Consider the following 7,865-nt stretch of genomic DNA (forward strand, 5'->3'; position numbering starts at 1 on the left):
TTCACCTTCAGTGCTCCACCAAATCGGTCCCTCCGGGAAACAGGCACCCCAGATGTATAATAGTACAAGGTAGCAAGCCGGGAGAGCAGCACACGGGAGCCAAGAGTTCTCAGTCAACCTGCATCAGTGTTTGTGGGCAAATGGCGGCCGGACTCTAGCCACGCCCTACGCGTTTCGTCATCAAATGGCGACTTCTTCAGGGGCCCCTGAAGAAGTCGCCATTTGATGACGAAACGCGTAGGGCGTGGCTAGAGTCCGGCCGCCATTTGCCCACAAACACTGATGCAGGTTGACTGAGAACTCTTGGCTCCCGTGTGCTGCTCTCCCGGCTTGCTACCTTGTACTATTATACATCTGGGGTGCCTGTTTCCCGGAGGGACCGATTTGGTGGAGCACTGAAGGTGAAAGACCCCTCTTCCGGTTCCGGTTCGCGAGGCTGATCCACGTGACGACGCCACTGATTGCGGACGGACGCTGGTGACTGAGCTGCAAGGCACATGAGAGCCTATCTCATACATGCTTTTATTTGCTGTATCCTTGTGAGTGGCCATTTGTTAGATTTTATGTTCATCCAATACATTTTTATTGTGGTAATGCACTAGGTGTGCGCCTGTTTCTTTTTTGTTCTTTTTTCCATATATATATATATATACATACATACATACATACATACATACATATATATATACAGATGTCTGAACACTCCACAGCTGACCAACATCAAGAGAACTGGGATGGGTATAAGTTCATTAAATTTAAGTTGACTAAATTGATGTATAAAACAGACAATTCAACATTATACAAGTTCACAGACCAATAAATAATAAATAATGAACGAGGATAGAGAGAGGTGAGGGAAAGGAAAAGTAGAGAAAGGAAGAGAAACGGGAGGGGGGCAAGGGGCAAGGGAAAGGGGGAAGGGGAGGTGGGGGGGAGTTGAGGGAAAAGGTGAGGGGAGTGAAGGAGAAGTGAGGACTGAATAAGGTTGGTCAATCGTGGAGTGTTTAAGGATTTGGAAAAAGACCCCAGAGATTATATTGATATGGTTAAAAACAAAAATAATGATATAGCTCAAATGGTTACATAAAGAAAACCAATCATAATTGGATGCAGCACTGCGTTCTGAGTGGAAACAACAATAATCAACATTGAAAATAAATAATTACAAAAAAATATGAATGATAACTAAAATGAATTGCAGAAGGAGAAACTGAGAGCAGAGAGAACAATGGTTAAACCAGAATGCTCATGTCTATGCACTCGTTGAGTCCGAGTGGGGTCAACATACCCAAACCGTAGATCCAGTAGGACTCACGAATGCACAATGTTTTGAATCTGTCTCCACCTAATTTGGAGCTGGGGACAGATTCAAGGCCTGTAATTGTGAGACTAGAGGGGTCCTTAGAGTGTACTGTAGAAAAGTGTCGAGGGACACTATGTGTGAGGGCTCCCTTAATAATAGCTTGTCGATGTTCAAGAAATCTAGTGCAAAGGGAGCGTTTAGTGCATCCTATGTACTGAATCTTACAGGCACAGGATAGAGCATAAACCACATGTGTGGTAAGACAGTCAATCCTACTCTTAATAGAGTGGATTGAACCATTGGAGGAGGAGGCAAAGGAATTACCGGTGGTAAGATGCCAACAAGTTATGCATCTAGACCTACCGCATTTGAAAATACCAGAGGGGGGCAAACAGGGGTCAATGATAGAGAGAACCTCTCTCATGCGACTAGGGGCTAGTTGGTTTTTAACATTGGAGCTTTTACAAAAACCACAGGTGCCCTAGGTGTGAGATATTTACTAAAATGGGGATCACACAACAACACTTTCCAATGCCGATTAAGAATTTCAGTGATTCTGTTAGAATAACCACTGTATTTAGTGAGGAATTTAACTGAATTATTGATGGTTTGGTATCCCCATTTTCCCTGGCCCGTGTGTTCGAACAATTCACTCTTGATTTATTTAACAACTCAATTCTAGTCATGGCTCTAACTTTATTAAATGATTCTTGGACTTGGTCACAGTCATATCCTTTCTCGACAAACTGGGTGATAAGTTTGCCTGACTGTTCTTCAAAGATGAGATCAGAGGAGCAGTTACGTCTTAATCTGCTAAACTGGCTCAGCGGAATATTGCTGAGCCATTTAGGATGGTGATTGCTGTTAGCATGTAAATATCCGTTAACTGCTACCTCTTTAAAATGGACTCATGTGTTAGTTGTGTGAAGACGAGCCCAAGATCATTGGTGTTAAATCCATCAAAAGCCATGTGGAGACACTCTTCATCTCCATCCCAGATAATCAACAAATCGTCGATATAACGACCATGGAATACTAGGCTGGCCCCCAGAACTGCATTGGACCAGATGTAATGGTACTCCCAGAACCCCAGAAAGAGGTTCGCATAACTGGGGGCAAACCTGGTACCCATGGCCGTTCCACAAGTTTGGAGGTAGAAGGTGTCTCGAAAAAGAAAATTATTGTTTTTGAGTATGAATTCAATAATGTTGAGTAAAAAAGTACATTGAATAGGAAGGAGTGAACTGTCCGAACATAAAAAGTGCTCAACCGCCCTTAGACCCTTAGTGTGATCTATACATGTGTACAAAGATTGTACGTCACAGGTGGACCATCTGTATGTAGGTGCCACACAATGGACGAGATGGCATCAATGACATGTAGGGTGGATCGAAGATACGAACGTAATTTGACCACATAAGGTTGTAGAAAGAGGTCCACATATCTGGACACCCCAGATTTCATTGACTCCACCCCTGAAATGATGGGCCTACCTGGAGGGTTGGCAAGGCTCTTGTGTACCTTGGGCAGATGGTAGAAAATGGGGATACGTGGATGAGAGATACAGTATAAAGATATTTAAATTCATCCTTGTTAAGAATCTTATCAACTAAACCCTGTTTCAATAAGGAACAGAGTTGAGATTGGAATAAAGATGTAGGATCAGACACTAGAGCACTATAAGGACCAGAGTCCGACAAGAGGCATATAGCTTCATTGATATAAACATCTCGATCCTGGAGAACAATTCCTCCTCCCTTGTTGGCTTGTCTGATAATGATGTGCTCCAGTGCTTGAAGTTCACCCAAAGCCCTGTTTTCACCTGTACTGAGATTGTTCTTAATAAATGGAGAATCAACACAGAGTTGTTCAAAATCTTTAAGTACAAGAGTAGTAAAGGTGTCAATATAAGAACCCTTGGAATGATAAGGATAAAACAGGGATTTGGGTTTAAGTGAAGTATGTGTGATACCCATGAGGGCTGGCTCCTCAAGCAGTTCCAGCCAATCTTCATCAATAGAAGTACATAGAGTGGAGGGTGCTATGGAGTCAGCTTGTAAGGTAGACTCACCTAGCAGATCTGTAAGTGTATGAATACATTGAATCTCTGCACTGATAAGCTCAGGAATTTCCTCAGAGATTGTGATTTATTTACAGAATGAACATACACAGCTTGATCTACGAAATAGTACGAAATAGTACAAAATATTGGTCAGTTTAATTTTGCCAGGTTACAACAGATCCAATGCTGATCATTTTTCCTGTAATTATACAGGTACAGGCATACCCCGCTTTAAGTACACTCACTTTAAGTACACTCGCGAGTAAGTACATATCGCCCAATAGGCAAACGGCAGCTCACGCATGCGCCTGTCATCACGTTCTGAACAGCAATACCGGCTCCCTACCTGTACCGAAGCTGTGCGCAAGCGGGGAGACTATAGAGCCTGTTACACATGCGTTATTTACATCAGTTATGCACGAATAGGACGATTGCAGTACAGTACATGCATCGATAAGTGGGGAAAAGGTAGTGCTTCACTTTAAGTACATTTTCGCTTTACATACATGCTCCGGTCCCATTGCGTACGTTAATGCGGGGTATGCCTGTAAATAAGAATTTTAACCCAGGGAGTGTTAGGACCTGCTATCGGTCATGCCTTGACGTTGACTAGTAATCTTAAGATGCTTTGGCCAAAGGATTGAACTAAAAGACCCTTTTTCAAGAGAATATTTAGGTTTTGCACTGTGTATTTTTGTCACATTGGATGTAGCTTTGGGCATCTTTGTCTGTTTTTTGTTGTATACATTTAACCATGCCACTAGCAAACAAGTCTGGTTTGGAAGTGGGAATGAATGATAAAAAAGACCCTAATATAAAATAGCTGTACTCTGCCATGGTTAATGTGTGTGAGGAGAAGATTTCAAAGGAGGCCTGTCTGTAACATGGAGGACGTGTGCCGGCTTATTGGTCGGACCCCTTTGTCAGGATTTGGGTTCTATGCACGTAGGGTGTCTGGTGTCATGGCTCTGGTTGGCTGGATCTATAAGCGAGTTGTGGGACGTGGCTGTTCAGATTGGGCTACATCGGTCGAGTCTGAATCCCCTTAGCATCCTCATTCGGTTGTACCTCCTTCTAGTGGCATCTACTGGTCTATTGGGCAGGTAGTTAGAGGGTTCCTAAAAGCGAAGGGGCCAGCGACAAAACCTTTGCTCCATGCAGTCAACAATGACCATTGGTATTTGTCTTTCTGAAATGAAGGCAGGTGTGCCCTATACGCAGGTCCTCCCTATATGCAGGTCCTCCCTATGTGCAGGCACTCCCTATACGCAGGTCATTCCTATATGCAGGTCCTCAATATACGCAGGTCCTCCCTATACTTGTCTAATTGATTCTGTAGCTTAAGTAACGAGTCCTGTGTGCGATCACCCCTTAGGATCTCCATGTGCTGTGTCTTACCTTTGTCCATGCCAGTTTGTGCCAGGGTGTGCTCTGACTGATGACTCCTCTGCAGACTGTGCGGTGACATAGCGGGATCACGCCACCTCTACATAGTCACATTTATTTTTTGACTGTGGTGCCTATTTAGCTGGTATTGAGAGATATCATGTTCTCTGTATATGCACATTAATGTGAGTCTGATTATATTGGTACTCATCATTGTACCCGGGTACTCTTACTATCTTCTGTGAGGGACCTCTGGTTTCCTGCATGGATAACTCATTTTCTGCGGCACTTAATATTATAGGATATTTCTTATATTGTTAGACTCTACGCTCTCACTGTTATCCAGGGTTGAAATGTTTTTCGGTTAGTACGCCGTTGCCTATGATAAAAGAAATGATTATTGTTATTGTTGATACATATCACAAGTGTGCCCAGTTTTTGGAAGATTTCTGTACCCCGCAATGGGATAATCTGTTCTATTATACGTACTTTATCTTCCATGGGGCACCCCTCATTTATACATTGTTTTTTTTATATAGTTTATTTACAATTGTTCTGATTGTCGTGCCCCCTTTTTGCATTTTGTTCACAACTCAGGTTTTAGCAAAAACCTAAATCAAAATCAAAGCACTAAAATATTTTCAGAAACAAAACCGCAAACAAAACCAACACACATTTTGTTAAAATTTTTAAAAAAAAACCCAAACCCAGGAACGGCAGAAAGTAAGATGATCACTCATGTACTGACAGCTGCCCGCTGTGTTATTGCGGCTGCCTGGAAAAAGGGGAATGCGCCTTCTAGGCAGACGGTCCTACGGAGACTAAGGGAAATAAAGATGATGGAGCTCCTCACAGCACAGTTGAGCCAGAAAACTGACAAATTTCACAAAATTTGGGAAATATGGCCAGGAAACTAGGGAAATATATATAAATATATATTATTTATATAAATAAATACAGAAATACCAGACAAATGGGCTCGTCCTACCCCCCCCCCCCCCTTCCACCCCTCCCACCCTTCTTTTTCTTCTTTTCTACGTTCTTCTCTTTCCTTTGTTAAGCTCATGAGAGACGCGTGTTATATCAATTATTTTATTTCAGATGACGAACTGTTAATGCTCTTTGTTGTATGGACAATATATTTGTTATGTCTCTCTAAAACAATAAAAATAAATTGAAACAAAAAAAAAAAAACCCAAACACACCTGTGGAAGTGCCTACCCTTAATTAATGCGCTTATAAAACAAACGTGAAATAAATGAATATATTATAAGATTAATCATTGTTCGCGTATACTCATATGAACACACAATAAATCTGACATTCATTGATCATTAAAATGATCATAAACATATAAATGTACACTATTCTGAGTAAAAATGTAAAATATATTATTAATCAGATGATAAAATACAATAACGTAACAAGTGGGTGCAGTAACATGTTAGTCCCGCCCCCTTTTCACGCACGGCGAAGTGCGTTGGAATAGTGTCTGCTCTAGCTGGTGTGTGTCGCTACAACGCGCTTACTGAAACAATAACAGCTGCTACATTTGTATCTTCCATTAAAAAGGTTCTCCATTTAACTTACACACAGAAGTTACATTGTAGGCGAGGTTGAAAAAAGAGACACGTGTCCATGAAGTTTACCTGTGTTACATTTTAATTGGCTGAGATAATGATTCTATGTTTATACTTATAAGGCGGTCAGTGAGCTGTTTGGCAATTTGATCTCAAACATTTCCTTAACTCCAGTTATTTCTACGTATCAACACCCTTTCTGTGTTTAACTTATCTAACATATCCCTGTACTCCTTTCTTTTCTAAAAATATGTCTAACCTTTTTTTAAACATGTTTACTGTACGTATCTGCCATGGGTGGTAAGTTAAGGAATTTCATATTAAAGTCAGAGGAAATGAGACCCGTTTAGCTCTGTTATTCTTCTCATCCTGTCTTGCTAACCAGTTTCCTGAAGGCTGCCCTAATTTCCTGGCTCCTCAGGCTGTATATTATGGGATTAAACAATGGGGTCACCACAATATACAGCAAAGACAGGACTTTTTTGAAATTGACTGAATGCCCTCTTGATGGGACCTGATATATGGTGATCAATGTTCCATAGTATGAGGAGACAACAATCAGGTGGGAACTGCAGGTGGAGAAGGCTTTCTGTCTCCCACTGGTGGAAGGGATCCTGAGGATGGTGAGGAAGATACTGACATAAGTTACAATGATAAAGATAAATGAGAAAGCGGTTATAGGAACAAATTAAAAATGGATGTGTCGGTGCAGGACAACTCTAGAAGTGGATCAAAATCACAGAATACGTGGTCAATTACATTGGATCCACAGAATTGAAACATACCTATCTGTGTAGCTATTGTTAGGGTTATTATGAAACCCAAGAACCAGGACCAGAAAACAAGATGATACTGGAGCCTGATGTCCATAATGGAAGTATAACGCAAAGGGTGACAGATGGCCAAATATCGGTCATAGGACATCACTGTAAGAAGAAAACACTCTGAAGTTGCTGAGACAGCAAAGAAAAAAAATTGAGTAATGCAGCCATTAAAAGAAATTGTGGCTCCTTCTCCCAATATACCATGGAGCATGTTGGGGACAATAGTTGCCGTTATGAAGATGTCAGTTAGAGATAGATGGCTGAGGAAGAAGTACATGGGAGAGTGGAGTTTGTGACTAGTTGACACCAACACGATGATCAGGAGGTTTCCAGTTAATGTCATAATGTAAATCCCGAGAAACAGACAGAAGACGGGAATCCTGAGGCTCTGAAGATCCTTAAATCCCAGGAGGAGGAATTCTGTAACTCTTGTCTGGTTCTCCACACGCATTGTGATCAGATCCTTCCCCCTTCCTGTAATATGCCAAAGGGAAAGAAGTTATAGGGAGTCTATGTTAGGATCACTGACTGGTTAGAACAAGTAAGGTAAATATTATATCACAAAATACAGAGTATGGCAAAAATCTACTAAAACTATTAAATATTAATATAATAAAATAAAATATTGGTTGAGGTCACATTTGAAGGAAACCCCTTTGTGGGATACAAATTTCATGCATAAAAATACCACCACAAATAATGTAACATTT

General features: G+C 41.3%; 1 pseudogene; it reads right to left on the bottom strand.

Moving 5' to 3' along the window:
- Positions 1–6,695: 6,695 nt before the first annotated feature.
- LOC142483390 (olfactory receptor 5P64-like) lies at positions 6,696–7,606 on the bottom strand (annotated as a pseudogene).
- Positions 7,607–7,865: the final 259 nt, after the last annotated feature.

This window comes from Ascaphus truei, unplaced genomic scaffold (assembly GCF_040206685.1).
Source record: "Ascaphus truei isolate aAscTru1 unplaced genomic scaffold, aAscTru1.hap1 HAP1_SCAFFOLD_325, whole genome shotgun sequence".
In the NCBI taxonomy this organism is placed as follows: domain Eukaryota; kingdom Metazoa; phylum Chordata; class Amphibia; order Anura; family Ascaphidae; genus Ascaphus; species Ascaphus truei.